A 25,771-nucleotide genomic window follows, 5' to 3' on the forward strand; every position below is an offset into this window, starting at 1 on the left:
GAGCCAAGTAATGGATTTTCTTTGAATCACATATTTGAATAAAAACAAGATAAAAAGAAAACAGCATTACTTATATTTGTTATGTATACGTGGATGCGAAACAATATCACTTAGCCCCGCTAAACAACTCCCCTCGTCAACCAATCAGAAGGCGAGATTTTATGCAATGATGCGATTCTATCTGATATTAGGTCTGCTGACTTGGAAAATACTACACCTAAAATTTAACACCAGCAATCTTACGAGAGAAAGCATAAAGGCTAGGTCTCTCTGACGGCTTATCTCTGGTTGACATTTTAACCAATTCTCGGACCCTTTCATAAAAACCCAACAAAGACGATATCGCCTTAAGCATTCTTCCCAATGAAAAAATGTCACTGGCAACGCTATAGAGTCGTTCACTAACAACCTCAGGGGCTAAATAGCTTTTCCCTTTGCATTTCATAACGGTGCCGTTTCTGCGGTACAACGTAACAGATGAAACCTTAAGGCTCTATCCAAAGTCAATAAGAACTGGGCTGAATTCCCCAGAGGCTGAGGGCAGTTCTAGTACAACATTGTTTCCTTTGATGTCGTTATGAAGGTATCCTTTAGAGTGCACGTGGTCTAAAACACTGCATATCTTTTTAAATATAGAAATACAGTTTGCTTTAGTAACTGCGTTGTTATCGGCCGCTTGATGGAGAGTTAGACTTTCTTGCTGAACACCATGAAATTGAGTCACAAGGCATAATGGTGAGGCCTTTGTAACAACACCAAAAAACATGGGTAGATGTGGATGGTCCCCCAAAGCAGAAACGACCTTTGCTTCGTGGAGTAAATCTCTCCTTGCTCGTTCTTCATCCTCTGACGTTTCGTTGTGAGTCATTTGCTTGACAATAACGTCGATGCCTCGATAGCGCCCGAGAAAACACTGTCCAAAGCTTCCATTCCCAACTGGATTTTTAGACAAGTATTCAATGTTTTCTGGCCTGAGTTCTTTGGGTTCAAATCTGGATCCATTGCTCGCTGTGGTTTTTTTTTCCAATTAAAAAGGTTTGATGACGTTTCCCACGAGGTTTCTGCGAGACAACTGCGTCGGCACCAACAGCCATTTGAATCATCTTAGCAGCTCTTGAACAACCACCCAAAGCCTCTTTCTTCTCTTTACTGCCTGGTTTAAGCGCGAGAATATGGGGTTTCTTGACATTTTGTGGCTCAAAATGTTGGTCCGAAGGAGGCAGTTTCGTTTGCTTAGCCTCAGAAGTACAAGGCACCAACTCATTCGCTTCGCGGTTGAGTGATTGTAGTTCAACATTTTTATTCGTTGAATTCGGCATTTGCTTCCCTTGTTTCCTCTTTCTCCATTCTTTTCTCTGTCTGTTTCTTTCTTCTGGAGTGCTTTTTCGTGATTTAATAACTCGCTCTTTTCGTTCTTCTTCATCTTCAAAATCCTTCACAAATTCCGCCATTGTTATATAGCTAATTGAACTATTTCCGAAACACAAATGAGCTCGTGATCGGTGTAAAAGTATAAAACAAAGGCTTGTTGATGTGCAGGAAATTCAATGCTCGTTTTAATGAACTTGATGATATGTGAAAACCCGAGTTGCTCTTCAATCGTTTCTGGTTTGCTTTCATTACGTGACATTCTTCTGTCAGAAGAGTGTCGGGAAAAACACCTCGCAAGTATCGTACGTGTCAACACCCTCCACGCCTCGACTAACGCTAAAAAAGCTCCATACAATTCCTTATAATTTTATTATAAGGAATTGTGTGGAGCTCTCCGGGATACTTACAGTGCAAGCCCTGTGTGTCTTCTCATGATTAGCGTATTCATGTTAACACCAGGTTCTCGAGTAACATTCTTTTATTTCCTTGTAGATAAGACACAAGGCTATTTTCCTCGTACGCAAGCTAGATTTCCACACCTTTTAGGATATTCAAGATCTTTTAATCTTTTCTTTTCCTTTTTTTCTTCCATTTCTGTAGAGATAGCACATAAGGAGTTAAGCACCACAATAATAATATTCATCATCTTAAAATTTATTGTTCGTTGGTGAATGTTGAAAATTACTTTGAACTGATAAGTTTCTTTGAAAAGTCGCAGACAATTATTGAGTGATAACTCAAGCTCCAACCAATTACATTCGGCCGTGATACAGAACAGTTTGAAATGACTGCGTTTTGAAGGCAGTCTCCAACGAAAAGTTTTTCGAAAGTTTCTAAAGGTGTTTCATTTACGTGGAAGAACTTCACTAAAAGATGCTAATGCAAACTGCACCTGGTTAAATGAAAATCGTATAGCTGAAGATACGGGTGGAAAACTATTTAGCTACTAGCAGAAATTGTTATTGTGCAGAGCGGTCGATTTGCTGAGTAAGAAAATGATAAAATCAAAATTAAAAGAGAGAAGAAAGAAATAAAAGATGTTTAATGCCGAATCAACAATTCATTACATCAGTGCAAATAATGACTTTTACGATCTAGTCACACTATTCTATTATTGATAGCATTCAGAGTTGAAAAAATTTAGGGAATCATCGTGGATGGATTGACAGCTCGACATCATTAATGATGATGATTAATGACATCATTAATGGTAATTAATGATTAAATCGCACTTTCGTGCGGCGCCTTGAAGGTAACCCTTATCTATCTATAGATTCCCAGTGAACTTAAATCAGTATATGAAAAAAATTATCTTTGAATTGTTCTTAAAAGTTAATGTCGCAGTGATATATAAAGAAGTCCCTAGACTTAATACTTCGTTCAATAACTGGTTCGCCTCCGCACTTGATTAATAACAGCGGCGGTTTTCTTACTTCTACACCTTTTAAAGTTTGATTCTTTCAATGTGGACGTTCCTTTCTACAAAAGGAGCCTTAACTTTAAAAATAAGGCAAAATAAAAAATGCCCGACAGCTGTTTTTCGAAGGAGGTATCCTACAGCCTTTCCGCTAATCTTCAGGTAATTGTGTCACAACAAGCGCGTAAACGAACCCAAAATGTTCTGCAACCCTTCCCGGCCATGAAATTAATTTTGACCAAGAAAGAGACGAAAAATCATTTCTGATCGCGACATCCTTAAAATATCCTCATAGAAAGTCAGAAACAATGTTCTTTGAAAAGAGCCTATGACAACTTGAAATATACGGAAGTATATAAGTCAGACGCAAAAACGTTGATATAATCACGGTGATATAATCTTTCGGGAAACAACAAAATCTTATAAGAGAGGCGCATGAGTTTTTACATAAAATAGTGCGATTTGTTTGAACTCAGAAATTTCCGTCAGCAGCGTTATTGGTATAGCCTCTTTCATGGTCTTCTGAAATCTCGCAGTAAGATGCAGGAAAGCAAAAGAATAACGTGATGCAGTCAGCCAAGAGGACCTCAGCTGCCGTTTAGCCAAAGACCTTACTCGCACGTCATGTTATTCTTACTTGGATTCACATCATTAATTTTCTTTTGCATTCGCAAAATATCTGTCTAAGGTTACTCTGTCTCTATTTAAGCAGCAAAGTAAATATTTTGCGCATTTTTGGATGATTGAAACGTCATCTGGCAATAAGGCAAACTGGAAATATACGGAAGTACATAAGTCAGACGCGAAAACCCTTAACGGTGTTAGAATCTTTCGGGAAGCAACAAAATCTTATAAGAGAGATAAATGAGTCGAAATTTTTAGTACCCTCTTTTGAATCATTCAAGCGGCAACGCTTAAATCTGTTTTGTGTGTTTTACCGTTCTCACCGTGGTTTACCTTTTTTAAAATAAAAAGGCCACTTTCTCGATGAGAATTTTGCAAAATTGTGTAATTCCATTGACATGTCACTTCACCATAGACAATGTTTGCATTATTGTCACTATCATATTCATTGTAATCAATATTTACATTATCATTTGCAAGTTAAAAAAGATGAAAGATTATAAGAGAAATGGCCGGCCATATTATTGCGATTGCTTTGTCTTTTTGAGTGCACTCAGTTAAGCTTTGTCAGGATTAAATTTGCGGCGGAAAAAAAGAATAAAATATTAAGGAAATATGTTATCGTATAATCGTCTCATTCTTCTTTGTCTTTCGATTTTAGTATCTCTACGAGCGCTTAATTTTGTTATTTATTTATTTATCCATTCGTGTTTTTTTGCGGATGTCTTTTCTCTCGCGCAATTCAATCCTATAGAAAACCATTACGCTAACATATTTAAAGCTGGGTGGCGGTCAACGTGAGCCAGTCCGGATACACTCGCCAGCTTTGTCTACGCTTTTTAAAAAAACCTGAAATTTTAACGAGTAGGCTTTAGCAGACCGCTGCATGTTTTCCCTTTTTATTCCGCTGGCCGGGAGGTTATGGCGCACGGGTAGCTAAGATCAAGGCACAAGAGGAATTATGTTACTAAACAGAGCTACCTTAATGTCGGATTAAAATAAAAGGCACCAAAATAAAATACATCATTGGCAGCCAACGAACGTGCTACATTGGCGGGACACGTTGTAATTCTATTCGTTCGATCTTATCCGTTAGTATGAAATTTAACGTGAATTTCTCCGCGGCAGGTGATGATATTTTTCACTTTATGGTTAGATGTTGACAGTTCTGATGCCTATCAGCCATCAGTCTTGGCACGTTTTGACAAAGACGGCCCACATCTATCGAAACCGCCAACATTTGAGTATGCCAAAAAGACTACCGGTTGCAGGGAAAGAGGCTATGTAAAATAGTTTCAGCTTACTCCAGCCAGATAAAATTCTTCAAAACTTTAGCTATATATGCTTAGCTCTGTAGCTCAAACTGATTGGGATTTGTTGCTGTTCCATGATTCTTAAAATGAAGGACCAATATCATGCCTTTCTTCAATGGTGAAACAAAAATAACTGCAGCAGCAGTGCAAGCGGAAAGATCCACTTATGTTTATAGTAAATTTCTTATAGTAAATTGTGAATAAAAATCAGTTTAGTGCGAATTACAGGGGTAATAACTCGATGTTGAACTAAACACCAATATAAAGGCCTCGATATAAACCCCTTCATTCTAAAGATCTTATTAGTAATTCTCCTTTCTGTCTATCATACAGTTTTTTATGATGGTAATTTGGAGAAATTGGTATTGGGTCAACTGATAATTCACTCAATAATATTTTTCCTTATTCTCATCTGTTGTTTGTTTGATATTGTATTGAAATCCTAAAGAGAAGATGTGTCGTGGTCAGACATGGGAGTTAAAGGGTTAAAGAGTCCTCACACTACCCTGGTGGGCCACTTAAAATGTTAGGGCTCAACAACAAATAGAGCGAATCGTACATATTCACGATACGGAGCACAGCCTTTATTGAATTAAAAAAACTTATAGATTTTCACAGAATATAATATTGATGATAGCGGCTAAAGCATCTACATCTCAATTTCGTTATTTAGGAATGAAATTATGTTTTAACTTCAAGTTAGCTGTGTAGTCTTCACTGCAGTGAACCTATTTCTTTTGTTCCATTCCACATCTCAGCTCGCGAGCTTTTAAGCAAATTTCTCTCCGGTACTGTTGCTCACGTTTCGCCTACAAAGATTCAACAAACATAATCTTAAAATTTCTCTTCAAATTTACTCGAAAACAAAGAAATAAAAAAACAAGACTGTTAAGCTCTGACGAATACTTGGAGTAAAATGCACGAAAAGAACCGAATGACTTCTTTTTGCGATTCGACTATTTGGATATGACTTAACCAGACAAACCGAAGAGACCATAGATTAAAAACCTGTATTTACCTCCTCCAAGCGCCTGCGGATGTTCATCTTCATCATTTCTAAATTTCTAACTCCTTCTTCATCTCTAAACTTTTCCGTAGGCTCTTCCTAAAACGATTTAAAACGGCTTTTAGTGAGAAAAATGAGTTGAACAATTAGGATCCTTCAACAATGACATGAATGAAATGATAAAGAAAAAAACATTGTTGAAAGATTCCAGCTCATTTTGACATGAATAAATACATAGGTAAGGTATTTCTACGCTCACTAATAAGTGTTCCTTACTGGAAATTCTCCTTTTGAAAGGAAAAAATATTGCCACTCCTAATCGAACCACTTAGAATATTCAACTCAAATTAAACATTAACACTATCTAAAACATTTTAGGTGGATTGAAAACGAGAGAGATTTCTACTTATTCATGTACTTTTTTTCCATCGCAATTATTTCTCTCAAAGCAGGGAGGAATTTGTATGGCGCCCTCAACTAACATCGAAGAAAGGAACAGAGCAAAAACATAAAGTGCTGTAGTCTTCATCTTGCTGACACAAGCTTCAGTGAATGAAAAGTTCTGGTGTATATATTAATCGCCGGCGATCCAAGAAGTTTGCAGCTCTATAGAAACGTTTTACCAGCTGAGCTCGGAGATAATTAACTACTTTCTCAGTCGGCATTCTTCACAAAAATGCGTCAGTCAAAATGTGTCATAGTTTATTTGATAACGGGATTTTAATCAAGTTGTCCAGTTTGCTTTATTGGCAGATGTCAGTTCAATTAATACTTCGCTGCGTAAACTGAGTAACCTAAGACAGATATTTTGCAAAGGCAAAGAAAGTTAATGAGGTGAAACCAACTATGAGTAACATGACGGACGAGTAAGGTCTTTGGCTAAACTTGACGGCAGTTGAGGTCCTCTCGGCTGGCTGGATCACGCTATTCTCTTTCTTTCCTGCATCTTACTGTGAGATTTCAGAAGACTATGAAGGAGGCCATACTAACAACGCTGCTGACGGATTTTTCTGAGTTCAAATAAATCGCACTATTGAATGTACAAACTCGTGTGCCTTTAATGTAAGATTTTGTTGCGTCCCGAAAGATATATGTCTCCGTGAGGGGTTTTCGCGTCTGACTTATATACTTCCGTATATTTCAAGTTGTCATAGGCTATTGTCAAATAACATTGTTGCTGACTTTCTATAAGGGTATTTTCAAGATGTCGCGATCAGAAATGATTTTTCGTCTCTTTCTTGATCAAAGTGAATTTCATAGCCGGGAAGGGTTGCGGAACATTTTGAATTCGTTTACGCGCTTATAGTGACATAATTACTGAAGATTAGCGGCAAAGCTGTAGAATACCTCTATCGAAACACAGCTGTCGGGCCTTTTTCATTTTCCTTTATTTTCAAATTTAAGGCTACTTTTTGGGCAGCCCCTTGCGGTTATGGGTGGAATTCCACCCATAATTTCCGGTAATTTCCGGTTGTCTCGTCGAATATTGCGTTACTCCCGATTGCTTCCAAATTTGGTGTGTATCACACTAAAAGATTAAACAAATCATGTAGCGAGTTTGAAGGGCGACAGTTAAATGTGTGCTACACAACGTTCATTTGAGTGCTAAAATTTCACTGTCGAAGATGGCCTCATCGTCGAAGCGTGCACGGGTGAGCTTTATCTCCGCAGAAATTGCTTTAGAAAAAAATATTTTACGATGAAGACACCGCTGATGGGATGGACAGTGGAGAAGAAAGTGATTTAGACCGGCAGATCGAGGTGAGAAGTCAATATCGGCCATCGCGAATGGTCGCCATCGCACATGTTGTCTTGAAATGCGAAGTTGTTCGCCTCAGATAGCCCTTTTGTGATTGATTTCTCGCGTACTTCTTGAAATTTGATTACAAATTGATTTTTGCGACTCTGTAAATCAATAATTTACGCTAAGAGTGTGTTTTTAGCGATGAGATGTGATGCGATTCAAACTATTTGCACAAGCGAAATATTAGACGCGTAATTCGATCAGCGGCTAGTTGTTGCTATGGAGAAATACATTTTTCGAACGCGTCGGATGCTTGGGATTCGTTGGCGATTTGGCGATTTAGTTTAGTATCGCTTGTTCATTCGGTTAATTTTGAGTATTTTACGGAATATAAGCAGTGTACATTTTATATTTTTAGTGAGGGAGAAGTTGAAGATGTCGATCGGCCGGAGGAGGCTTGCGCCTCGACTTAGGAACCCATGGCTCCTGGTGAGTGAAATATTTCCAACCTGCGAAATTTAACAACAAGTATAATTTCCGAATGCGTATACCATAGAATAACTTGAATTTGTTTAGGATATTATTCTATAAATGTTGAGGATAATTGATTTATTCATTGAAAATTATATTTTTGTTTGAATGTGTTGTTGGTGGCCCCTCTGCTCCTTCTGCTGCTACCAGATTCTAACCACAAATAGTGTACTACGTAAGTCCATGAAGTGGTGGAAAACTATGGTTTACCACCTATTTGACATGGCTGTAATCAATGGCTTTATCCTTTTCAAAGAGCATCAGGCTCAGTTTCCTGACAATGAAGCTCTAAAAAGGCCCTCTCAGTATTCTTTGGGTGATTTCTGGGAAGAAATTGTTGGCAACTCTGTGGTTTACCTGATTATGGTAGTCCACCAGAGAATACCATGATGAAATCACCCCCTTCCACCTCAGAGGAATTTACAACTGTCCATATCTTAGTTTTCTCTGATACTCAGAGATGCTGTGTGGTATGTTATAAAGAGGGTAGGGGAGATTTCAGGGTTCGATCTTATTGCAATGCCCCTCAATGTCAAAAGTGTATGCATGTTAGTAAGGGTTGGGATTGTTTTGCAGTGTTTCACTCTAAGAAGTACCACAGGCAAATTTTGCTGATGTTTATTCCAATGTTTTCAGATGTTGTGTTTCTCAAAAATATCAGAAAAAAAAAAAAAAACTTTTTTTACCTTGTTGCTTTTATCTTTGTCAATGGGAATAGTTGTGATTTGGTCCTTGTTTTCTCAGGGAGGACCCTCATTAGTTAGTAGGGATGTTAAAAGGCAAATTCATTCACCCAGTAACACATCAGGGCCTACCCATCCTCCTGTTATAAAGTCGAATTTCCCAACAAATTTTTTTTTTCCTGCTAATTTTTTGGAATGACATGGGCGCACATAAAAATTCATAAAAAATTCATTATTGATTCTTTTTCTTTCAGATTTTCAGGAAGTGTTGCTGAAAAGGTAATAATTAACTTCTGCTATCAATTAATCTTAAGTAACCTATACCTGTGAGGAAAAGTGACTTTGACCTCAAGTTTTACACTATGTCTTACTTATTTTGTGTTTTAAATTTTACTTTTTAGGAAAGTCCAGGGTTTCAATGATGAATTCTTTTTTTTCCTGAGAAGCCCATTTTATACACTTTAAAATGACATATTGTAGGTGTTATTCCTGTAAATGTTTGTTGAGATATGAATTAAAACTGAATGTGGACAAATTTTTGCTAATTTTTTTGGAATTTCATGGGTGCACATAAAAATTCATAAAAAATTCATTATTTATTCTTTTTCTTTCAGATTTTCAGGAAATGTTGCTGAGATGTTAATAATTAACTTCTGCTATCAATTAATCTTAAGTAACCTATACCTATGAGGAAAAGTGACTTTGACCTCAAGTTTTACACTATGTCTTACTTATTTTGTGTTTTAAATTTTACTTTTTAGGAAAGTCCAGGGTTTCAATGATGAATTTTTTTTTTCCCTGAGAAGCCCATTCTATACACTTTAAAATGACATATTGTAGGTGTTATTCCTGTAAATATTTGTTGAGATATGAATTAAAAACTGAATGTGGACAAATTTGTGCGTTTTTTAACCAGCAGAAGTTGGGTTAAAAGGGTGTAGGAATAAAAATCCGCCGCTGTTATTAAGTCTTTATATATTACTGCGACATTAACTTTTAAGAACAATTCTGAGAGTTTATTATTTTCATATAGCTTTTGAGCTCTTTTAAAATGTATAGATAGATAAAGGTTATTTTCTAGGCGCCAGTGCGAAAGGGCGAGTTTCTTATGCTGTCAACCTTAAAATCCACCTACGATGATTGCCTAACTTTTTTTCCTCCACGAAAATTTTTCTACATATTTTCCACCGTTTCTTCAGCTGTACGATTTTCATTTAACCAGGTACAGTTTGCATTAGCATCTTTTAGTGAAGTTCTTCCTCCCACGCAAATGTAAACTAGCCTTCAAACTGTTTTGTATCACGGCCGAATGTAATTGGTTGGAGCTTGAGTTACCGCTCGATATTTACCTGGGACTTCTCAAAGAAACTTATTCAAAGTAAGTTTTAACATTCTTCAACGAACAAAAATTTTAAGATTGTGAATATTATTATTACGGTGATTAACTCCTTTTGAGCTACCTCTACAGAAATAGAAAAAAAAACTTTACTGATACCTTAGAAAGTGTTAAAATCTAACATGCTCACGAGGAATATAGCCTTGGGTCATATCTGCAAGGAAACAAAATAACGTTACTCGAGAATCTGGTGTTAACCTGAATACGCTAATGTGGCGAAAGTAGATAAAGCTGGTGATACGAAATTTACATGTCTAGCGTGTCTTATGCCTTCCTTGGTTTTTTGAAAAATTGCAGAGCTACAAGCTTTCATTATAAAAACCATCTCAAAACTTGAATACCCTAATTGTGAATACCCTAAAGGCCTATTTACACGGTACGACTTTGTCGCATGCGACAAGCTTACGACAGGCCTACGACACGAATTGTATCGTGTAAATCAAACCTACCTCTCGCTTACGACTGTCGTGCACGTCACGAAAAATGTCGTAGGATTTTAAAACATGTTTTAAACCGCTGCGACAATCGTAGCCGAAATTGATAGAAAATGACGTGTTTTGTGACAAATTTCTACTGAGTAGGGGAGGAAGGTGAAATTTTCTTGCGTCAAAATGGTGGAGGAAGTCGCCTCCGGAAAGTCGAAGACTGCTTCCAAAGCGAAAAATACATTCTCAGATGAGGAAACAGAGAATATGATATCACTGTGGAGCGAGGAAGAGGTTCTTTTCCTTCTCTTGCAAATTATTGAAACAATGACCGCGGCCGAAACGAGTGGAATTGCACGCGATTTTGGCATGTCGTAGGTGAAAATGTCGTGCGCGTGTATATTGTCCTAAGTCATGTCGTAGGCCTGTCGTAAGCTTGTCGCATGCGACAAAGTCGTACCGTGTAAATAGGCCTTAAGAAGTGTTAAAATCTAGCATGCGCACGACAGTACTCAAAAAAGTGAAGAACTGGATAACGAGAATTTTACAAAGCGGAATTCTTTTTGTTAACGAACTTGTTACTAATTCAAACAGAATCCCTTAGAATTTCAGATACTTATGTAAATAAACTATCTGGAAGAAGCCTGTCAAACATACACATTCTGATTAATGAAAATTGAATGGTTTGTTCCACGACATAGAGTCTCTTCTATGGAAGTGTCAACTATCAGTTACAGATAGCGCCGATCAAAAAGGTTAAAGCTGACACCACAATTGATACTGACTCTATATTGCGAGGTATTCTCTATCGTTTCAGCCAGAACCTTATAACCTCGAAGAATTAAAACATTCTCCATTTGATGCTTGATTTTGCATTTCGCTTTATCATTCTTTGCTGCAAAGTCGAGCACCATTTTGCATTCAAATTTCATGCAGTTCAGTTTTATGCCGCTATACAGCACGACAGTTGACGTTTCATCCTGAAAGCATTTGATCGGAACCTGACTGGTTCGCCAAACTGCATGACGATGCAAGTGTTATCAGTGGGGGAAAAACTGATATTTCTCAATGTCTTGAAAAACCTGCCCAGTTAGATTTGAGCAAACACTACAGGAAACAAGCTTATTCTGTTGGCGCGTCAACACGCCGGCCTGACCGTTTAAAATTTTGCGGCGCAAACTCAAATATAGTGAACGCACGTGTACGATGTGGTTACAAACTATATTGAATTCAAACATTTTATTTTCACGATAAACAATTCCGTAGCAGCTTAAACGTCTACTAAACACTAGACTCAATTCTTTTGTTCATTTTACATTCCAGCTCACGGGCCTGTAAGCAATTGTTTCTCTGGTACTGTCGCTCACGTTACGCCTTAGGATTCAAGTTACAGAAATTAAAAATTCCGCAAAATTCTCTATCATATAACAAGGAAGTGCTGAGATGAATCTTTTCTGATTGGTTCTTAATCGGAAACGGTCATTAACCGTGAATTTTTATTCTCGAAAACCTGCAAATTCAAAATTTGCAATTAAAACTGTAAAGAAACAAGTCCGGAAACAAGTCACCAAACGACTGATTACAATAAAGGAAGACGTAAAAGAATAAGATCATTTACCAGGAAAATTTTATTTTGATCTGGAAACCTCTGAAAAAAGCAACGGCGAAAGCCAGAAGGCTATTTACGATTTTATCAAAAAAACTAAGCCGATAAAAGCGAAGAAGATATAAAGCTTAGTGATTAAGAACGAGGAACGCTTTAGTGGTCGAATGGTCTCTAATTGCGTGCAACGGTATTGAGGTCATTGGGGATTGTATATACGAGATAAAACAAATTAAACGACAACAACAACAAAAACAACAACAAAAATTTAACGCTACTCTCTTCCTTACACCCAATTTCTTCCGAGAGTCTACGGATGTTCATCTTCATCATTTCTGAATTTTAAGCATCCCTTTATACGTCATAACTTTCAGTTTCTGCAAAAGTTTAAAGGATGTTAGAGAAGCAACCTCGACTTTTTCTGCGCTTATATATATATATATATATATATATATATATATATATATATATATATATATACTTATCCTGACTCGCCTCAATTCCCCTTTTTCCCCTGCAGATCTTTATATCGATATATATGGCCATCTACCATCACCAAAGAAAGAAGCAATGCGATAACCAGTGCGATGCAGTTTTCACCCTTCTGACAAAAGCTTCAGTGCATGGTAAATTGTCGTATATACCAGGGGGTAAGTTTCTGAAGAAACTGTGGTGCTGCGTCGGTGGGAGAGTATAACATGGTAATTTAATATTATCAACTCAGTTGATAAGGTAAATTTGCCACCGAAAAGAGTTTAAAAGCCGACGTTTCGAGCGTTAGCCCTTCGTCAGAGCTGTTATACTCTCCCACTGACGCAGCAACACAGTTTCTTTAGAAACGTACCCTCTTCATTCATTTGTATACACGATAATTTACCGTGCACTGGAGCTTTTGTCAGCAAGATGAAAATTGCATCGCACTGGATTAGCCCTTCACTCTCCCCATCGTACACTGATGGACAAACCAAGACGAATGCAGCTGTTGAGTAGAGCTCTTCCCGCACAACTCTAAGAAAATTGCTCAGTCATCAGTGAAAGTTCTTCCCTTTACGAACATGTTGATACTCTGAGCACTCAAAATTTTTCATCAATGCTGTGGTTGTCTAATTGTGAAAGAAGTAGCACTTAACGGATCGTATATGTAATTGTTTGCTCTCATTGAATGGATAACTTGTATAAAAACAGTAATAACATCTTGAGTTGTTATCTTTTATCCTTTGTTTCTTTCCAACTTAATTTATTTTCATTCTTCTTCTGGTTCTTTTTTCCGGTTTGCAAACCTTGAATGATCAGTACTATGTATAATATTTTTTTAAATTATTTTTTTTTCTTCTCATTCAGTTCCCTCTTGTATGACATACATAAACTGTGTGCAGCTCGCATTAGCATCTTTTCATGAAGTTCTTACTCTCCCGTTCACGCAATCAATAGCATCTAGACAATTCGTATTCACTCATATCTACGGACATTACACGTAGCAAGAGTGTTAAGTTTTATCTTTCGGCTGCATACCATGGCCGATTTTGCTTCGGTGGACCCTGGAAGATCGTTCAATGTTTGCTTAAGACTGCTCAAAGTATCTCAGTCAGGGGAATCTTGTTACAATCACCGAAAATAAATAATAAAAAAGACATCGTGTTAATAACACCTGAAAAAAAAATGATGATAACGAAATATTCACTGACACGAGGAAGACGTGTTTCGCAACTAACGCCATTTCAGTATTCAGTTTTTGTTAATTTTGAAGTATTTCAGTCTTTGATTTCTGTGTAGACAGACAATTTATTTGGGGTAAAAACGAGATTTCAGAAAATGCAAAAGCTTTCATGATGTCCACCTACTTGAATAAGTAGCTCTTGTAAGCTAGCAAGACAACAAAAAGAAAAAATAGATACGAACTGATACGAAACTTGTAACCCAATTGATGCATATTTAAATTTTTCTTCTTTTTTTTTTGCGATCAGAGCGTTTTGTGGACTGATGTAAAATCAGCTTGTCGATCAAATGATCTTCCTTTTGAACAAAAATGTACATCTGCTCACGCTGAGAGTAAGTCAAGGGTAATCTTTAATAGCTCAATATTCATGGTCCATGTGTGGTTGAAAAAAAAGATTGAGTGATCCACTCATTATCCGAGGCTCTTCATTCACGCTGCAAGGACTTGTTCCTCTAACATTGTTTATTCCAATCCCCAAAAGCAATTCACGAATCAGTCCTTCTACTAACAATTTACTTGCTGATTCCGATACTGAAGTATAAAATTTCAAGACCTCCCAAATTCTAACCATCGCCTTATCGTAACAGTTTCGTATTTAGTTCCCTTTTATCCCGCACTCAGAACCTGTCCATGTCATGTGTTCATCTCTAGTTTCCCACGCAAAATTCGCTCTTCCCTCATTATATTATTTTAACTTTATCTCAAGAAGAACTGCCTCAGTGCATTGATTAAGTGACCTTTCAGTGGTAATTAAAAGTGTTTCTTTCTTCAGGATGGTTGGAACATTAGGTGCTTCGGTGAAACAAACGCAGCAGTATCTTTGTGTTGTTATTCGTTGTGTTTCTAAGGGGCCAGACCACCAAAGTTTGATGCCTCTAAAAACACACAAGCCTGTAGGGCTCAATTGAAGATTTCATATGAAGTCGAGGTCATTTCAGGAATTAATTCCCCAATTATACAGAAATACTCCTCAAGCATTTCAAGCACTTATTAACATAGTTGGAGGAAAACTGTTAAATATTTGCATTCAAACGTTTGTCTAACGGCATAGAAGCTCCCCGAGTGGACCATTTCAACGTTTTGAAGGCCTTAGCTTCCAAAATGGGACTTTTATTAGTGCAAAACCCTTCATGTGATAAATTTCCATTTCACTAAGTTTCTGATTTTCATTGTGAGGAGACGCTTTTTATTGAGCAGCGAGCCTTTCACAAGTGAGAGATTTTTTGCTCAATTACAGATGAAGGCATATCGAGGCAAATCTAAAAGTGAAGCATACCACGAAGGGAAAGGAATTGTCAAGCCAATTAGTCATTATTTAGGGACCGGTCATTATTTATCGCCTGGGGGGGGTCGGAGTATTTTTGTTGTCACATCGGAGCATTTACCTGATCCCCCCGTAGAGTATCTAGTTTTTTAGAGATCCCCCCTTATCGGTAGTGGAAAGTTTCATGATCCCCCCCCCCCCCTTTTCTCCCAGCCACCGCGTGTTTGAAACAGAGCTGGCACGCAATTTGAAAGTGGTAGTGGCCAGAATGAACGAAGAGAATAGCAGTAATGGTGCTGAAAAAGGGACAAGTTCGGGCGAGGATTCAGATGAATCTGACGAGGAGACTGTGCAAGAGCCAGTGGAGAGGGCTGCCGAAGATTCTGACACGGAAGCGGAACAAGATACAGCCTCACCAAAATAAACACTTTTTTATTTGTTGTTTTCATTCGGCCGCGTATTAAAATAATGAAAGTTTATGATTTTAGATTACGATTCTCTATAAAACAAACTGAAACGTTATGAAACAATTTTGAGCAATTGTAAGTATTCCATTCTCAAAATCTTGATTGCCTTTCTAATTTAGATCGTGCCTGAATAAAAACGTGTATGTTAGACTACGATAGTGATTCTTTTTTACAAAATGGAGGGTCTGTAAAAGGGTTTGGGTTTTGTGTCTGGGCTAGAATAGAGTTTATATAATACAAAATACAACTGAACGTGGTCTTGAATATATGGTTGGGGGTTTAGAGTCCCAGCGGCAAATCCTACCAAAGTATTTACAAATGCAATCACCCGGGGTCCCGGCGCGACCTAAAATTCCTTTTTTTTTGGTCTGATCCCCCCCATTATGCTTGTCAATTACGGCTGATCCCCCCTAAAGGTCTTCAAAAAACCATGTGATCCCCCCCTAAATACTCCAACCCCCCTCAGGCGATAAATAATGACCGGTCCCTTAGCCTGTTAATTACAAAACTACTTACAAATTATCTTCATTTATTTCCTCTGGGTCATCCGTAAAACTTTTAATAACATCTATATCTGACCATGTAAACCTGTAAATTTTTTCCCCATAACGTGACGTTTGAATCGTGTTTTTTTACAGTTTCTCATCAGGTTATTGTTCGTCTCTTATCTTTTTAAGAGATTGTCCTCACTGAGCTGTTTTAGCACCATCGTCCTATAATAGTTTCAGTTTTTGAAATACCCAATATAAGCTTTCAGGAGCAAAGCATGAACAAACGAACAGAATTTGAAACAAGTTTCAGACTTTCAAAAAGCTTTAAAATCCACAGTTTATGAATCAGTGATTACGGTGGTCCAGTCCTAACCAGATTATCACTTTTAAATAATAAAAATGTGTAAATGACTAGTTGTACGAATTGGCTCTCGCATGATAATGGGTAGTTCTGTATATACCTATCACATTTAAACTGAAAAAAAACAATCTGAGGTCATGTCGCTTCCTATATATATACATCATGATTCAGCAATATGTATTCCATACTGCAGTTTCGATCAAAGCATAAAATCAAGATTTTAGGTCATCTTTTTAATCTCTTGGCCGAAGCTCTTCAAAAACGTAAGTATAATCGTTCTTTGTAAACGACATGATAGCCAATCGTTTATTATCCTTTGCAAACTAATTGCTAATCTATGAAAACAAAAACAATCGTCCAATTGATTCATCTAATAATAACACAGAAGTTTAGAATTCCTCGGTAAGTTGCAACTCGGTAATAGAGTTTGATCAGCTCTCTTCAAGATTGATCGTGACTGCCATTTCGTTCTCAAAGAGGCTGCTTCTTTTGATATCTTACCTTATATGGATTGCATTTTAGTTTCCAGTTTCTATTTCTAATTCTTTACCTGAATTTTACTTCAGCTCTCTGCAATAACCAGCTTAACTGGTGAATATCGATATTTTGTTAAATTATATTTATCAGAATTGTTTTGACGATCATAGGTTTATCAAAAATATCGCACTCTTTAATGAATTTTAATCCAAATAAAGTAACTACCTTATTATGTTTTTTTCTTTTTCTTTCTTCTTTCTTTCTTTTTTTTTTCATGCTTTCCAGTTATTGGAAAGATCCTCCTATGTTTACTTGGGGATGCACCGGGCTCATAGTAAATTATGAATAAAAAATTGCTGCGAATTTCTGGAGCAATAACTAGATGTTTAAGTAAACAGTAATATAAAGGCTTCGAGATAAACCCCTTCACTCTAAATATCTTCATTAGTAATTCTCCGTACTGTCTACCATACAATTCTTCTGTTGTTAATTTGGAGAAATTGGTATTGGGTATTTCTTTATTCTCATCAGTTGTTTGCTTGATATTGTATTGAAATCGTAAGCAGAAAATGTGTCGTGGTTAGTCATGGGAGTTAAAGGGTTAAAGAGCAGTTCCAAGCAAGATTTATCGCGTTTCCTTCGGTGAAAGTTCCTAAGATTTGCTGGACCGTTAAATATATTTGTGCCCTTCCTGGTGCTTGTTGATAAAAAAAAATCATGAGACGAAATTTGAGATAGACGAAAAAAACACAAAATTACAAATAGTAAGGAAACTGCCTTTGTAACCCCTTTGTTTAAGCTTTTAAATGTTCGGCAAGAAAAACGTCACAGATTGTGAACATTTTAAGAGATTTCACCGAGGAAAATAGAAGAAAATCAGAGGCAAAACCAAATTATCACTGACAAGCGCCACGGAACCTTAACCTAATAACGAAAATCATTTTTATAATACTCAGTACAGCAAACGATAGTCTGAACCTTACTTATCGCCCTTTTGATGGCTTTTAGTGATCTACAAAAGCGAAAAAATAAAACGTTTTTAGAAAAACAATACGCTGGCGTGCGCGCCATCATTGAGCAAACACCCTATGGAGTCTTCTTAAAAGGAAAAAAGTTGCCATTCTTAATCGAACTACTTAGACAATTCCACTGAAATCAATAAGGCGAACTGTTTAAAATCATTTTATCGATTAAAAAAACCATGAAACATTTTAGATGGATTAAACCACGAGAGATTTGTACTTATTTATGTACGGATTTTCCCGTGCAATCCGCTCTCCGACTGGGAGGAAAACCCACGCTGAAGTCTTTATCTTGCTGACACAAGCTTCAGGGCATTAAAAGTTCTGGTATATATAATAACCGCCGACGTTTCAAGATGTTTCCAGCTATATAGAGAGGCTTTACCAGCTCAGCTCGGAAAAAATTAACCACTTTCTCAGTCTGCACTTTTTAGAAAAATGCGTCAGTCAAAATGTGCCTTAGTTTTTTTTGATAACGGGACTTTAATCAAGTTGTCCGACTCTGAAAAGCCAGACCTCTTCATGTTGTTTTCTCAGAGGAAAACATAAAAACTCACGATTTTCGTACTGCAAACATACGCCACGCTGAGGGCAATTAAATAGGAGATTGAAAACTATACCAAGACGTCCTCGTTTGCTGTTTATCACGCAATCATCGAATAGAGCCAAAGAAAAAAATTTGATTACTTCCAGAACTGCTAATGTTAACAATGTGTGTTAATACTACATATACAGCCTCAGTCGTTGATTATGATTTAGGCAATGTGTATGGTTTGGGTTGTTGAAAGCATATGAATTGAATTGAATGTGCAACCCGTCAGAAATGCATTCATTTAATTTTTCTCCCTAACAAAATACTACAAAACTTAATTAACTTGAAAGCGAAAGGCGTCATGTCGTTGGGTGAACCGTCGAAGATGCTTTTTTTCATCTTCCAGTCTGCATATGTTAATTTTAGGTATTGATAGGTACTTTCTACTGAGAGAAAATGAAAATTGTTTTTCTTGCAGGGCTGACGGATATAGATAAAGTCTTATGATGTTTGACTAGCCGATGTGCCTCACCGTCCAAAACAAGCAGCTGGCGGGACAAAAATCTCATTGCATTATTAAAGCACCTGAAAATAGTGCGTATTTAAAATTTATCAGGATGGGTGGTAAAAGATTTCGGAACAACTTGCTCTTATTTCTATCTACAAGCATTACGCTATCGACATTGCTGATCCCAGCAGTATGCATGACGCTTGTCATATGAACTTCGTAATAGACCTCGCTCACCGTAGAGTCTCTGTGGCTCCGTGGTAGAGCATCGGAGCGCGGAATCCGAAGGTTTCAGGTTCGATTCCTCATGGGGACTCAGAATTTGTTCTTTGTCCCACGCTCGTGACAAGACGAAAAAACATTCTCAGGAGCCAATGGGCTGATTGTGACTGATCCATGTGGTTCCAATTCATCTGCAGATTCGGAGATAACTGCATTTGATGGGGGAATTGTTCATAACCGTATAAATGGGTTTACTGTATGCCATGAAATTTTTAGAACAGGTTTTGTCCGTACGCCTTTGCCAGAATTTTCCACCCATTAGGAGAACAAAGTACCTTCGAGGTAGCGCCAGTTCTCATTACGTAATGCACGAGGTGCGTTTTTTCCAACTTAAAATACAATCAATTTAACTCCTCAGCTTATTGTCAGTCGGCGGGTAAGTTGGTAACAACCTGGCGCTCTACCAGGGTCTAGAATATAAGTTGACTCTCCTTTTAGATCATTATCAACATTTCAGTATCAAATCATTCCAAGTTATAAATGACTTCGATTACATTGTGGTGTCCCTTAAGTTCTGTTCGTTTTCAGGACGGCAGGAAAAGGCAATCTAAAAGGCTTCCCTTTGCGCAACTTGAGGAGTATCTGGTGGGATGACATACGCTCATCATCGGTTGGCATTTTTTTCTCTAAAGAAAAAATGTGGCATTTGACTCATATTACAACTAGACATAATATTCGATAACTCTGTATTACTATTACCACTAATCTTGAGCATGAAAAAATGGGAGCCAAAAAAACGAAGGTTGCTGAGCCATCGAGTATTTGAAGCTGACAACGAAGACTGAAGGTTTTTTCAGTGAAAATCATTTCGAATTCGCAGCCCACAATTGGAGTGTCGACCCTCTTTTTGAAGCCCGCTGCTGAAATATCGATTCGCCAATAAGGGTAAAAAAATATGGGTTTTCACTGAGCTTATGTCGGCTTTCTTCCAGCGTCTACATAAAAAATGAAAAACAATATGAAACTTGGTGCGCCATAATCTACACTTTTCCACTTGAATTCGACGAACGTACCCAGAATATTAGTCTTGTCCTTGTCAACTAATCAGTCTAAGTCAACATAATCAAATTTAGGAAGGAAGGAGGATGGCGAAAGGCGATGAAGGTTATTAGGACGGATTTAAATTGACGCAAATAAAATATTTGGTTTACGAATGTACTGAATATGGGTAGCTACTTCAAAGAAGACTGTGTCTCAATGTCACTCAATAACCGAAAAAACGATCTCACCTCAGTCAGCCAGACATGTATTTCCCTCTGAGTTTTCTCTCTCTTTGACAGAGTCATTGTTCTTTATAGCAGAGCCTTCGCTGGTAATAGCAGAATCTTCGCTTGTTATGACCGAACCTTCTGCATTTATGGCAGAACCTTCCTCTTTATCTCTTACTCTCAACATGTTTAATGGATTACGTCCGATAAGTTCAACAGAAAGTCCAAAAATAAGACCAATGTATGCAACGAAGACCAGGAACTGTACAAACGGCGTCATGTCCATGTTGAGGATGGGTAAAGTCATGTTTTGTACCTTTGCAGGAGGATTTGTTTTGACCACAGGCTTTAAAATTTATGCAGAAACGGGTTTTTCTGAAACTTGGCAGCCGTTATGATGCACACTTCAAATTGAACGCGAACCGGGGGAGGGTGCATTCATTTTCATTTTATAGAGGGGCAGGGGTGGGGTTTCTTAACCTGAGTTTCGAATACATCTTCCTAATTGACGAAGAACTATTGAGTAACTCGATATATATATTTCGTATATGCGTACTTTCCTTGTAGTATGGGGTACTTTTCATCTAAATTCAGTAAATCAAAACAACACTCAAACGTCTTGCAGTAGCAAGAAGAGAAGAAATTAAAAGTGTTTTCTATACATTTCATTTTTTCTTTTGCAACATTTGTAATGTTCAATTTAAAGCGTCCCTTGCAGCTTTCCCCATTGTTTTCCTTACCGCAGCCCTTCAAACCCCTTTCTCTACATACCTTTAGCCTGAAAGTGTCAAACGTGCTGGTGGTGCAACCCTGTCTATAGTCTTGCTGTACTCCTACTGCAAATCGCATACTATTGAGACAAAATTCGACGTGTTTTGTCTCTACTTCAGTTTTGATTCATTTAAATATATCAATTTTAACTTGAAAATTAACCTATCTTTATTGTTAAGTGAACAAACCACCGTTTTAGGTAAAGTTTTTGAGTTGACTTTTCTCGAGTGCTAAATAAACAAATCGCTGTTTACAAAGATACCAGCTCTGTTGACGTGTTTTTAGCTGAAATTGGCCCGTCGCATATATTGTTCTTTAATTTACAATCTATCCCACTGGCATAACTTTAGGGTAAATTGCATGTAACTATAAATGTTGTTGTAAATACGTGAGCGTGAGCTAAATAAAATCTTCGCACATTTAAAATATTCGAAACAGGTAGTTGTCGCATGAAAATACTCGCTTAATTATACATGAACCACGGTGTTTTGCTCGGTTGCTTTTGTAGATTTCTACCACTTGTCACTGTAATTAAAACAGTATGTTTGTGTAGTCCATCTGTTTAGATACATTTTCAAATCAACTGTAGGTTGGAATTCTGTTGGTAAGAATTGTCGAAGAAATCCGAGAAAAATGGCATGTAGCACAGGGCAGTCGTGCTACATTCTATCTTACCGGTTTCGACGAAACTTTGCCAGGTTAAAGAATCTACCCCAAAACTAAAAAAGACAGACTGGTTTCTGTTTTGGTTTTTTCCAGGGGGATATAGACCACCCCCCCCCCCGCTTTTTCTTGATCCTTAGTTAATGTCCACCTCAAGTATCAGTCAATTTGATTGACGGCTTGTCAATCAACAGAGGCAAATAAACGACTGAGTTTTTAGACTTTTCGATTCATCCAAATATTTGACAACTTTGAAAAGTGAGATGCAAAGATCTTTATTATTATTTTTCAGCTTAATAGCAGCTGTACCCTCTCCTGCAGTCTTCGTCTAAATTTGCAAGGTCACTCCTTATCTTCTGCCTTGTTAGAGGCGGTTGCCTTACTTACCTCCTCCCCTGTCCAGCTCATGTCAAGGAGATCATTCTTTGCTTTCTGAGAAAAGGTGGCTGGTTTTTGTGTTTTTCAAAGAGCCATGCGAAGTCTATTTGGCTAGTTAGGGATGTTTCGTCAGAAGTTTACCTGAGGTCCGACCTTAAACGTAGCCACCCCCTTTAAAATGGCAAGCCGGTCTTCGTCCATTTTCTCCTGATCTCATCATAGGCGGATTTTTTTGTCAGCTTCACTGTGTTTGTCTTTGTTAGGGTGCTTTTGGATGGCAGCCAATGACTGAAACGTCTTGATACATCCTTCCTCTTGGCAAGAATATCTCGCTTTCTTGTTCTATCTGTGACGGATTGGATATAGTTCTCGCGATGACCCACTTTCAGGGATCCGTGCACGTTGCTGATAACCACCCACTTCTACGATTAGTTTACTGAAGGTTTCTAATGCAATGAGCCTAGTGAGACCCTGAGGTGCTCCAAACTGTGCCAGTTGGTCTGCGCTATAAACTTGTGGCAGTTCTAAAGTCAGAGGGAGGGTCGCCCACCTCTATTTATGCGAGCGTCTCTACAGTACCTGCGTATCCCTAGCAATTATATGATATAAAGTTCATTTCAGTCACAAATCATCGTATGCACTTCTGTATTTACAAGGACATGGCTTTTGTCAACACTGGGAAAAAAAAAACATAGTGAGGAGCGACAGTAACTGCACTTTTTATCGTTTTATTTCACCTTTTCAAGATGTGTGTTGCATACCTTCTTTCAACAAACGACGCCTTCTAAATAACTGTTCTTAGCTCTATGCAGGCTTTCGTCGCATATAAATTTGATATTGCCCTTTATGAGGGTTAGGACAATCACTATCCGGTTCTTTGAAGCTCAGTGGTGTAGAAATATGACCGTAAATTCCAAGTCTGAAGTTTTCGAGGTTGCGTTACACTCCGTACTGCTGTTTCTAGTATTTAGCTTTCTCGATCTATTTTTTTCTTAGTACCTCTCTTCCTTTTTCTAATCTTTATCGGGCCATATTCCAATCGCAGCCAATTGTAAACGCAAAGACCGAAGGAACAGCAGAAATGCCGCCGATTACTCAATTCTGATACGAAAGAAGTGGAGGCAAATCGCTGCCTCATATCGGGGGTTTGGCTTTCAAAATAAACTGCTCGGATTTGTTTTCAAGCTGGGATCATAGTTTATAGAATATGCATATACCACCTTTGGTGAATGCAAATTATGTCCCTCTCAGCGTGGTGCATCTTCAGTTCGTTTAGTTGACAGTCCTTTTAGTTCTAATGAGTTCCGAAGATATGTTGAAAATAAACGTATCACAGTCTTGAATCCTTCCCTTGTTTTCCTCACTTTTTCCACAAAGCACAGCAGTCATCTCGATCAATTTTTTCTCAATTTTATACAGTTGTAAAAGGAACAAGTTTCATAGTATAGCGGAATACATCTTTATACTTTAATGCTACATGAGTTATGATTTAACAGCCGCAGGTTATATATAGTATTTCATCAGAGACACTAACTACTTGGAACTCAATAAGCATCTATAAGACTAAAACTGGGTTTCAGTTTTAAGCGTTTCGCGTGCAAGGACTGTCTCAAAATCTAGCAAATATAAGCTGGTGTTTGGTCGATCATTAAGATCGCCTGATGTGTTGTTTATAACCATATGGAATGGATAAAAGGCGTCCGTAAGTTGGACATCCAACTTCTGATTTTCGTTCCTTTTGATTTAGCGCAAAAATATCGTTCTTAGCCTGTTTTATGATCATGTAGCAAAGGATAACGTAAATGACGAAGTTAATGAAGTAAATAATGTAGTCAATGTGGATTTCCATCGCCTAGAAAGGAACAAAGAAAGTTAATAAGCTGTCTTCAAACATCACATTCATATGTTAAAATCGTTCATGATGTCACCTAAAACTTAGAATTATATTACAACTTGAAAGAATGACTCAAACATCACTTGTATCCTCGATCAAAAAATTTGAACTACCTTTGAATCTTAAGTTCCACACAGTTGCAATTCTCCAGCTGAATTTAAAACGAAATTCGGTAGGCTAGCAATAATTCAAACCTCTAAGCTCAACACTAGGTGTTGTAAATCTCATGCATTTAAATTAAAGAAAAAAATAAAAACTTACCAATGGAAAGGGAAAACGGTTGTAATTGTTGCTTCATTTACGGTGGTCTTGACGGCATTATTTGTTGATGAAGACGATACTAATGTTTGATTCGCAGCAGAAAAAAAATTAAAGTTTGTAGTAAATTAAAACTGAGCAGATGAACAATTTTACTCGGACTCGTTTACCAATAACTTGTTGGGGAATCTTTGAAATTAGCCACTGTAGACAATGCATTAACAAGTTAATCGAAAAGGGAATTTAAAACCTTATTCAAATATTCATTTTAGCCGAAGAAATCATTGAAAATAAAAGTAGTTGTCAGTAGGTTACTCCGTGAATAGACAACCAGTATAAACAATAGGTTAACATATGTTGAAGACAAGCAAGTCAAGTTCTATTCAGAAAGTCTCCGAGCTCAAACGGCGTAACGGTTGTGGCTGGGAAGACAATGTTTTAGACACGAAAGGGAAGACAGAGTTCAGTTTTTTAAATTTCATAAAAAAACGGTCTTGTTGAGAGGTCACAAAACTAAATATTATGCCAGGCAAATTCTAAACTACATAAGCAAAATTTTCCGCTTCGAAACTTGGGTGGGGGAAGGGCGGGGGGAGAATTTGAATTAGGTGGGACTGTTTCCCCCTCACACGTTTTCGTGGGGAAAAACTGCAACTTCTCTGGGCCCTCACTACTACTTCGTCGCCTCTGCACAAAAATTGTCAGTGAAAATGCACGCCATTCAATTTGCCTATAAATAGGCTTGTATTTTCTATTTAAACTTAGAATGAAATTAATCAAAAAGTTGTGTCCTCAACTTTCACTTATTTCTTCATCATATTCCTATGCTTTGCTATGCCTTGCCGCGAAGACAAAAGTAACCAGAATCTCCCTTGAGTGGCTTTCCTTCGACAGCTCGTTGACAGTTCATATCTTAGGAACTGAGGATTTCCGCTTCGCCGCCGACTTCTCTGGGTAGTATGATCTGTAAATGTCTTTCACCATCGGCCAACATTCTCGGCATAGGAAAACTCCAGCAATAGTGTACACTACCACGATGAAAGTAACCATGACACGGACGTGGAAATCTACCTCCTCTTTTGAATCTGGAGATGACATTGTTTAAGCCCGTTGTTGCACACTGGTGTGGCAGAATTCATCGGCTGAAAATAACGAGAAGAGAATTTTCAGCTCGGTTCCCAGATGCTCTTTCAAAGAAGAAATCTACAAGGACAGGATTTCTGATAAGTTTTTGGTGTGTCCTTAGTAGGAAGAAGAATTTGCCTCCGATTGGATTCCTTCTCAGTTCTCTCAGATTTATCTTGTGGGGAAGCGAACGTGCTCTGAACAGCTTGTCAAAATTGATGTGGTGTTTTGCTAAATTTT

At 37.7% G+C, this 25,771-nt stretch overlaps 3 long non-coding RNA genes and 1 pseudogene across 4 annotated transcripts; 1 reads left to right on the forward strand and 3 right to left on the reverse strand.

The window, feature by feature from the left end:
* Positions 1-352: 352 nt before the first annotated feature.
* Positions 353-1,582, reverse strand: LOC149047357 (uncharacterized; annotated as a pseudogene).
* A 3,705-nt stretch (positions 1,583-5,287) lies between these two features.
* LOC113683535 (uncharacterized) lies at positions 5,288-6,426 on the reverse strand. Its single transcript, XR_016186409.1, has 3 exons — positions 6,150-6,426; positions 5,744-5,830; positions 5,288-5,534 (listed from the first exon to the last, which is right to left on the reverse strand). It is a non-coding gene; the product is annotated as an uncharacterized LOC113683535 (long non-coding RNA).
* Positions 6,427-7,267: 841 nt separating this feature from the next.
* Positions 7,268-9,585, forward strand: LOC149047358 (uncharacterized). Of its 2 annotated transcripts, XR_016186368.1 has the most exons (4): positions 7,268-7,492; positions 7,894-7,964; positions 8,944-8,968; positions 9,304-9,585. It is a non-coding gene; the product is annotated as an uncharacterized LOC149047358 (long non-coding RNA). The 2 variants fall into 2 exon arrangements; XR_016186367.1 differs by lacking the exon at positions 9,304-9,585 and having other exon boundaries at positions 8,944-9,084.
* A 13,386-nt stretch (positions 9,586-22,971) lies between these two features.
* On the reverse strand, positions 22,972-24,348 carry LOC149047359 (uncharacterized). The gene is made up of 2 exons (XR_016186410.1): positions 24,262-24,348; positions 22,972-24,106 (listed from the first exon to the last, which is right to left on the reverse strand). It is a non-coding gene; the product is annotated as an uncharacterized LOC149047359 (long non-coding RNA).
* Between the last annotated feature and the right edge of the window lie 1,423 nt (positions 24,349-25,771).

Source organism: Pocillopora damicornis, chromosome 4 (genome assembly GCF_964200805.1).
Source record: "Pocillopora damicornis chromosome 4, jaPocDami1.2, whole genome shotgun sequence".
NCBI classification, from domain to species: domain Eukaryota; kingdom Metazoa; phylum Cnidaria; class Anthozoa; order Scleractinia; family Pocilloporidae; genus Pocillopora; species Pocillopora damicornis.